This window comes from Pteropus vampyrus, unplaced genomic scaffold (genome assembly GCF_000151845.1).
Source record: "Pteropus vampyrus isolate Shadow unplaced genomic scaffold, Pvam_2.0 Scaffold52, whole genome shotgun sequence".
Classification (NCBI taxonomy): Eukaryota; Metazoa; Chordata; class Mammalia; order Chiroptera; family Pteropodidae; genus Pteropus; species Pteropus vampyrus.
Genome location: NW_011888833.1, coordinates 3,404,183 through 3,413,219, shown reverse-complemented (window position 1 = coordinate 3,413,219; position 9,037 = coordinate 3,404,183).

The window sequence follows — 9,037 nt, the reverse complement described above, 5'->3', positions numbered from 1 at the left end:
ACGAGGAAGTTATTCACGCATTTATGGAGGCGGCACGGTCCAGGCAGAGGTAACATACAAAGACCTGAAATTACCTACTGGTTTTTAATTCTCTACCAGGTTTTTAATAGTCTGGCTTTACGGCATGCTTGTTTGAGGGAGAGCAAGGAGCAGCGGAAATGAAGTGAGCACGGGGGGAGAATAATAGGAAATGGGGTCAGGTAGCCAGGGATGGAAGCTCGATGGCCATTATAAGAACATTGGCTTTTTCAAGTTAGACAGGAAGTGGCATGATCCGATTTATATTTTAATGGGATCTCTCTAGTTTTTTGTTTTGAAGATAGAATTAGTGGAGGCAAAGTCAGGAGCAGGGAGATCAGTTAGGAGGTTGCTGCAATAATCTGACCGAAAAGGAGCAATGGCTAGGACCAGGGCACTAGCAGTGAAGGGGATGAGAGGTGGTCGTTTCTGAATATAGGAAAGGCAGAGTCGATAGGATTTGCCGAGGGACTGGATGGTGCAGGCAAAAGAAAAACATGAGTCAAGGAGGATGTGTCAAGTAGACTCTAAAATGGCAGAGAAAAAAATCATAAAGTTTTTAAAAAGTCAACTAAGAATAAGAATTTATAACATAAATATAATCAACAAAACAGTCATATCATTAAGACATATTTTAAATGAGACATCCTAATATTTTAACTTCATAATATATCCAAACTAATAAGAAAAATCATGTAACCTCACGGATATAAACTCAATGAATATATATAAATGCACAATACAAGCAGGCACATTACAGGGGAAAAATATAACCTATAAATACGTTCAAATATGCTCAGTCTCATTAATTTAAACACTGCTAACTCAAGCAACAACAAAATACCTTTTCCCCCTATAACTCTGAAAAGTTATTTTACTCTATAAAGTATACAGTTATCCCTATTTTATAGATTAAGAAACTGAGGTTTCAAGAACCTGAGTAAGTTGTCCACGGTCACACAGTTATTCAGTGGCAAAACCAGAATTTGAAACCAGTATATCTGCCTTCAGAGCTGGTGGTCCCAACCCCTGTACCATCGTGAGGTGGTTTGCAAGTTGCCATCATCTGCTCTCTTACACAAACTCCCACACAAGGCTACATCTTTTTGTAACTTTTTAAAAGATGACGTTATCATTTACCTGGACCTGATTTTCTTTGGACATTTTACGTGAGTTATTCTTTTAAGTCAACATCTTGATGAGATGAACCCAAGGGCCCGTAGAAAAACACCAGACGAATGTACATATAATAGGGGACCCAGAAGAAGAGAATTCGAATGAGGTACAAAAAATATTTAAAGATATAATGGCCACAATTTTACAAAATTTGGTGAAGTTTTCCAATCCAAAAAGTTCACTGAACTACAAACAAAATAAATTCAAAGAAAGCTAAACCTAGGTATATTGTAGTCAAGCTGCTGAGAACCAAGGTTAAGAAAATATCTCGAAAGCACAAAGAGAAAGAAGATGTCACAAACATATGTTTTTTTCTCATCAGAAAACACGGAGGCCAGAAGTCAAAGGTATAAAACCTTCATAATACTGAGAGAGAAACACTGCTAACCCAGAGTGCTATGTCCAGAGAAAAGGCCCTTGGGAAATCAGAAACGAAAGGAAATAGAACATTTTCAGATAACTGAAAAAAAGGCATACATGTTGAAAAGAAAGAAGCAGCACTTTATTTGCATATGATGTGACTGGTATATAGAATATAATAAGGAATCTTGTTTAAAAGCTACTAGAATTAGTGAATTTAGCAAGGTCAGAGAATATAAGATCAAAATAGAAAAATCAATTCTATTTCTATAGGCTAGTAACAAAGAGTTGGAAATTAAAATTGTAAAATTTAACATTTACAATAACTTCAAACGAGTTGAAATAGGCGTAAAGTTAACACAATATATAAAATACACGAAAAAATACAAATCATTGCCAAGAGCGATTAAAGATGTAAATAATTGGTGATATATACCATGTCAATAAATTGGAAGATTTAGTATTGTCAAGATGGCGATTCTCCCCAAATTGATCTTCAGATTCAATGCATGCCCAATCAAAATCCCAACATTCCTTTACATAGAAATTAACAAGCTGATTCTACAAGCTATATGAAGACACAAAGGACCCAGAACAGCCAAAACAGTGCGGAATGGCGTAAGAATCGATATATAGAACAAAGCAATAAAATAGAGAACCTAGAAATAGATTCACACATACGTGTTCAACTAATTTTCAATGGGGAGGATAGTCTTTTCAACATATGGTCCTGGAGCAATGGAGTATCCACGTGCAAAGACAAATAAAAATAATCTGGATCCTTACCTCTCACCAGACTAAAAAACGAACTCAAAATGGATCATAGATTTAAACATAAAAACTAACAGAGAAGAAGCAGGAGTTTGGGGAAGGAAAGAAGTCTTCGTGATCCTGAAGTAGGCAGATTCTTTAGTAAGACACAAAAAGCATGAGCCACAAAAGAATACACTGATCATTTGGACTTCATCCAAATTTGGACTTAAAAACTTTCCCCTTCGAAGATACCATTGAGAGAATGAAAAGGCAAGTCACAGACTAGGAGGAAAAAACATCTATATATCTACATATATATATCTATATAGACAACTCTATAGATATGTATATAGCTAGATATAGATCACGAATAACAACACTCATAATATGCAAAGAACTTTCATAACTCAATAATAAAGAAGATAAACCAATGGGGGAAAATGATCAAAGATACACAATTATACACAGAGATAAAGAAAATGTCTAAAGAGCTAATGAGACCAGAAAAAGATGGTCAACATCATTCATCATTATGGAAAGTCAAATTAAAACCACAATGAAATACCACTTCGCATCCACGCAAACGGCTAAAATCAAGGGGCCTGACAATACTGAGCATCGGGGAGAAACGGAGCAGCCGGAACTCTCGCACCAGGCTGGCCTGAGCGCCGTTCTCGAAAGGGCCCCGTATTTGATTCAATACTCTGCTGTCATTGTCTCGAAATTATTCATAATAATTTTACATTCGAACTAGCGTTTTGTAAGTGGAGTCCGATGAAACGATGGAAAATACGGGTGAGCAGAGGAGACACTCAGAACATGCCTGTATGTGCTTTATCGCCCCACTGGATATGGCGTCGCAGGAGCACAGAATTCCACGTACGAGCCGAAAGCTCTTATATTGCTACCCCAGACTGGCTGTTTTGTATTCTTTTATGAGGTAGTCAGGCAGGTGTCCCACAAGAGGGGACAGAGGAGAGGCTCAGGAAAAGACAGAGTTGATTGTATTCACAGGTCCTGGAGACAGGAGGCACAAAGGGGGACATCGTGGTGGAAAGCTGGAGGTGGGTCGTAGGGAGAAGACACGGTCTGGTCGAGGAGGGGTCAAGGTATTGACTGGTATGAGGCAGGTGCCTCCTGGGAAAAACGATAATCTCCGTTAACGTTTATAATGGCACAGATGGCAGTGACTTCTGCCAGACTTCTCGTTAGGCATAGGAGGGCTGGGATGTGCATTTGAAGAGAAAGCAAGAAATAAACCAGGACTGTAGGCTAAGCGAACGGTGAGCTTAGCAACGTAGTGGAATCCCTACTATCAAAGGCAGAAGAGAAGCATATCCTGTGCCCAGTTTGTGTCTTAGGAGAGGCGGTCCCTGGGCATTGTCTGGATGGAGGTCTCGGCGTCCAGGGTGAAGGTGTCTCTGGCAACAGAGTTATCGCCAATGGTGAGTCTCGGGTTGGGGCCACGATGGCATCTCCAGCAGTGAGCTCCTGGGCCAGGAGTGTACAACTGGGTATCTTCGACAGGTGGGGGCCGCTGGAGTTGAGGTGAGTCTCAACCTTTGCCAAGTTTGGTTGAAACAATGGCTCGCTTGGAGGGTTTAGGCCCCTGGTTTATAACCAATGGAAGCACTAGGACCAGCGGTAATAAGATCAACAGTCACCAGAATGACTCGGCTGCGCTTGACAGGGTTTTTGTGTTTTGTTTTGGTTTTGTGGAAATTTAGGTTCGAATGGGTCCCCCATGAGATGAGCAGCTGCCTGGCCCAGGGATAGCGTCTGGGTAATGAGTCCTCAGAGATTGTGAAATCGCTAACCCAGGGACAAGCAGTCTCTCCCCAGCCATAAAGACTTTTTAGATGTCAAAACATCATAATATATGGAAAAAAATATCTATGTACACATACAATATATGATGCAATTGGCATCGCAGAATATAACGATGAAATAGCAGTAACGCTCATGCCAATAATTAATAGCATGAATAGCAAATAAAAACCAGCATGACAAGTCACGAGAGAGATTGCAGAAGAAAAAAGCGATTGATTTCCTGCTTTTCGAACAATGGACTGCTCATGTTATTTTGCACTGGGTCCAGCAAATTGTATACCTGGCCCTGGCTTAGACGTCGCTGGTAGAAATGTAAAAGGCATGAATGACTATTTGGGAAAACAATTTGGTGATTTCCTATAGAGTCAGCCAGGCACTCACCACACGACCTGTGGAGAGGAGGGGCTGAGTGACCTGTTCGATTCAAGTCTACATTAATACACTACCTAGAACAAATGGCTTGTTTCTGCAACGAATTGCTTGTAAATTATACCCGAGACAACTAAACACGGGTCAAATGTAGTCAACTATTCTGGGCCTGTGACTCCTAGGAGTATAGAATCATCAAGGATTTTGTTTAAGAGTAGTATAACTAAAAGGTGGACTCAGGCTCAGATCCCTAAAGTAATAATTCATGATTAACACGAGGCCCTGTAAGTGCCTGAGATTTCGTGTTTCTCTCCAACGGTTTGGTTTCATCCCTCGAAAGCCACTTGACTGGTACCCAATGTCCCAGCCGTGGACAAGTCTGAAAGCTTCGGGGACTGACTGCTCATTCCTCACCTGTGTAGGTGTGTGGTCCTAGACCTCAGGGCTAAGGGGACTGCCATCGGGCTCTTATTCTGAGGGCACAGCCCCATCCTGCCACGTGTGGCAGTCTCGACAGACCAAAGCGCCTCCAGTTGTGAATGCGGAGAACCAAGGTCTGTTTTCAGCAATGCCACTGTCCGTTTGGTTGACTTGGGCAAATGATTCACTTCTCTGCACTACTGTTTCTTCCCAAGTAAGCGAAAAAATTCTTAGCCAACCCTCTCTCAAGTTGGTTTGAATATCCCACGAGATAATAAGCACGCAATCTCTTTGGGCAAAAGAAAGGTCATAAGAAATTAAGATGATGTGCTGGTTATTATTTTTAGCATGCCATAGTGGGGCAGGCACACCGCCCCCCCCTCGCTTTCGGTTCCAGACTATTGGCAATGGGAGAGGATCAAATTTGAATCATGATCAGATTTGAGGAATTACCTTTCAATAAATTGCTATTCATGAAACAAGGATCAACGTGTTTTGCAGCCATTCCAGCTTCCTGAAATCCTAGGAACTAGGAACGAATCCAGAAGAGGCACTAGATGTTATGTCAGAGATGGAATAATACAGACATCAGTATCACACCAGCGGATACTTACTGAGAACAAATAATGAGCAGAAAAGTACCTCAATGGTGCTCAGCCCTACGGGTCACAAGCTGGACATGGGTTAGCAATAAAGTCGTCTTTTTCTTTAAGCTTGCGGCTGCCGACAATGTCGACGCAATTTTGTGCAGATATTAGTGAAGCGGTGAAGGATGCTGCGACATCGTGGTGGTTATGGTGTGCCACTTGAGGGGCCTACGGCGGGGACCGGAACTGAGCGGCAGCCTCCATTCCCGGGCGCCCTGGCCCGTGACAGCCTGAGCTCCGCCGCGGTCTGCAGCTTCTCCTGCTCCAGCCTCCTCCTCCCGCTCTTCTCGGATGTCAGACCCGCATCGTAACCCGGAGGGTCTCCTCGTCCTGCTCCCTTCCCCTTTATCCTTCCCAGGTGTTTCCCCAATGAATCTGTCGTACGTATAATCCTGTCTTGGTGTCCGCTGCTCAGAGAGCCAACTGACATTATATTGAGTGTGTAAAAAGTAACACCTTTTGTCTTTAAAAGCAGGCCTGGCAACTAACTGAGTGGGAAATGTTCAGTGCAGGTTCTTGAGGGCCCGGACGATGTACTTAGAAGTCTGTCCATCTTCTCCTGGGCCTGAAATTCTATGAGTCTGTATTTGGTGCTTAAATATAACAGGTTGGACATGCCCGGTTTGTTGTTTAAGGTATTCATTCTAATATGGGAGTAAGAAATATAACCTTAAGGTATCTATTCATCTGGATGATAATGAGGAATGCCTGAATGACATCTTCCTTGCACTTGTCACCATCTCTGATCTGAAACCTGCACCCCTCTTACAGAAGCTGTTAAAATTATGCGGAAGTGAACAGAGACCAATGCTCATTAGTAACAGAAAGCTGCAGATCTGGGGCCTGAGCCCTCCCAAACCAGCTCTGGAACTGTACTGAGTCCCTGGAGCAGACGGATGAATCAGCTCAAAACTCCCCAAAGCCCTACAGAGGCAAGTAGCTGTGGCTCAGAACATTTGCCCTAAATATATAGGTTAGAAGAAGTCTTTCCCTGTATCGGGTTTGAGTCATCAGCTTTATAAGACCCACAGTTTGGTCTTTTTTCCACTTCACTCTCCCAGGGGAATGGAAGTTACATTTATCATTTATCCCGGAGGCTGGACGGGGAGGCGTCGCAATGAAAGCTGATCGAGTCCAAGCTCAAGAAGGGATGGACGCCCTCCAGGGAGCCCGAACTCGAGGGGTGAAATCGTGTCACTTCGCAGTACAGAAGCTGTAAGTGAATTTGGATCGTCTCCCATTGGGGAGAATGTGAAAACGTTTGGAATTGCACGGAAGACAGATTATGGTTACGGAGGAGCATTTTCACAAGGAAACGTGAGGAGGGGTTGTGTACGAACGTACTGGGATGTAATTCTGTCTTCGAGGGAGACACACTTCAGTACAGGAAAAATACATCTGAAAGTGGTTTTTTATTTTCTAGAAGAAATGTGATTGTTAACCACTCCCCCCCCCCCAAAAAAATAATAAGATAAGAAAAAGTATAGGGGCCAACTCAGTCTTCAGAGATTTAATGTTCAAAATGAAATGGGGGTGGGGGGGAAACTTGCTGAAAGTAATTATGGATCCCCAGATATAGTCTGGACCCAATATGCTCGTAATCGCTGAGAAGCAGCTCACGTTCTTCCTCTAGAGATTGAGGAGATGATGGCCACTGACACCCTAATCACGTCCTGTGGAACACAGAACACGTGGCCACCTCGGTGGTTAGACGGATCTGGCCTCCTGGGGAATCCTCGCCTGTGTCTGTGTTAGCTAGCCCCACCACCAAGGCCAAGGGGATGCTGACTACCCGCTTCACCTGGAGCGCTACTTCTCCAGGATCCCCACTGCTCTGGCCAGAGCTGATTCAAGCAGAGAGATACGGGAAGATCAGAAGTTCATAAGCTCTTGTCTGGGAATAATATTCATGAAAATGCCCAAGTCAGCATTATTAACTCTGGGCCTTAACTCAGCTTCTTCAAGGTGTCTGGTTCATCTCTTTTCTGGAATCTTCCGTACAATACAGACTCTGCCTTGTATCTTTCAAGAGCAGTCCTCCTCTTCATTAGGGAGACAGAAAGGATGTATTTGCGTATGGAAATTAGGGTAATTGCAAAGACATTCAAAGTCATGAAATTAGAGAAAAATATCTTTAGGAAGGAGTGAATCAGACCGAGGCACTTCCGTTTCTCCAGAACGCAGCGAAGGGGGGAGAGCCCCAGCTTCGGAGGCGAATGGCGCTGTGACTCTCTAAACGCTGCCACTTACTGTGTTAAGTAGCAATGGTACTTCGAGAAGGTCTTGGGAGGTTTAAATTATGCATTCATATTAAATATTGCAAGAAAATAACCTCATAAGAGTGAGTAAAAGATGATCAAGCACAGGTCATGACAGTGCTAGCCGAAACTATAAAAATCTGGAAAACAAGAAAACAGTGTAAAAGGCTGTCTAACATACGAGAAAGCAGCTGGGAAGATGAGTTTAGAAACGGAAGTTTGCAAGACAGCCACGCTATAAAGAACAAGTTCGAAGAACTCGGCACGGAACATAATATTCAAACGAAGAATGTTAAACTACTTGTTCCTTTCCATATTGGAATCGCAAAGGGTGTGAATCATCGCTAAAGAGGAGCTACACATAGATAACGAGCCTCTGTCTCTGTCATAGGCCTTGTTTACTGGGAAATGCATGAAAATATTAAAGAAAATACGTCTTCGTTCCCGACTTGGACACCGATTTTCAGAACCCATTAAGCTTCTCTGTCGCTTTCAGGGAACTCCCCAGGAGCACACAATCTGCTTCTGTCTCCCATGTCTATCTGGGGTGTCTTCCCCCGCTGGTCCTGCCATGTTTTGAAGGACTAAGTCAAACAAAGAATCCATGTGCTTTTTTTGTTGGTTTTTTTAATCCCTACATTTTTCATCTTCCCCTTTCTTTCCTCTTGGTTTTCCTATCTGGTCAGGCCAGGGGGAGGTAAGACTTCCTGAAGAATATTCCGTAGGAGCAATAAATGCTCACGGGAGATTGTCTCGTGCCATCCTGGGGACAAAGGGTCACACTGAGACGAGTGTGTGCGATGGATAAGGTGGTTTAAAATAAACGTCTAAGAGGCAGAACAGCGCTCCCTCCAGCACACAGGTGATTCTCCATGTGAATAGGGCTCTCCCACTGAACTAGAACTAGACACCAAATGTCTTTTTTTTTCCCCCAATATTTTCACACCTTTCTCTTTTTCCAGTTTCATTACCATCCCTTCAGGCTATGTAAGAACTGATATGATGCTAATGATAACTGATGATAAAAATGATCACAATCCTTCCTTTACCGCTCCCCATCTTCGATGCTCTCGTCTGCCGTGTTCTGAACACACCCATTTTCCTGAAAGACGAAAAACGATCTTACCGTTCACCACTAAAAGTCATCAAGACAGCCCGATTCTGTAAGGTATCGTGAGAATTCCTTAGTGTGCTCTTTGAAGGTCT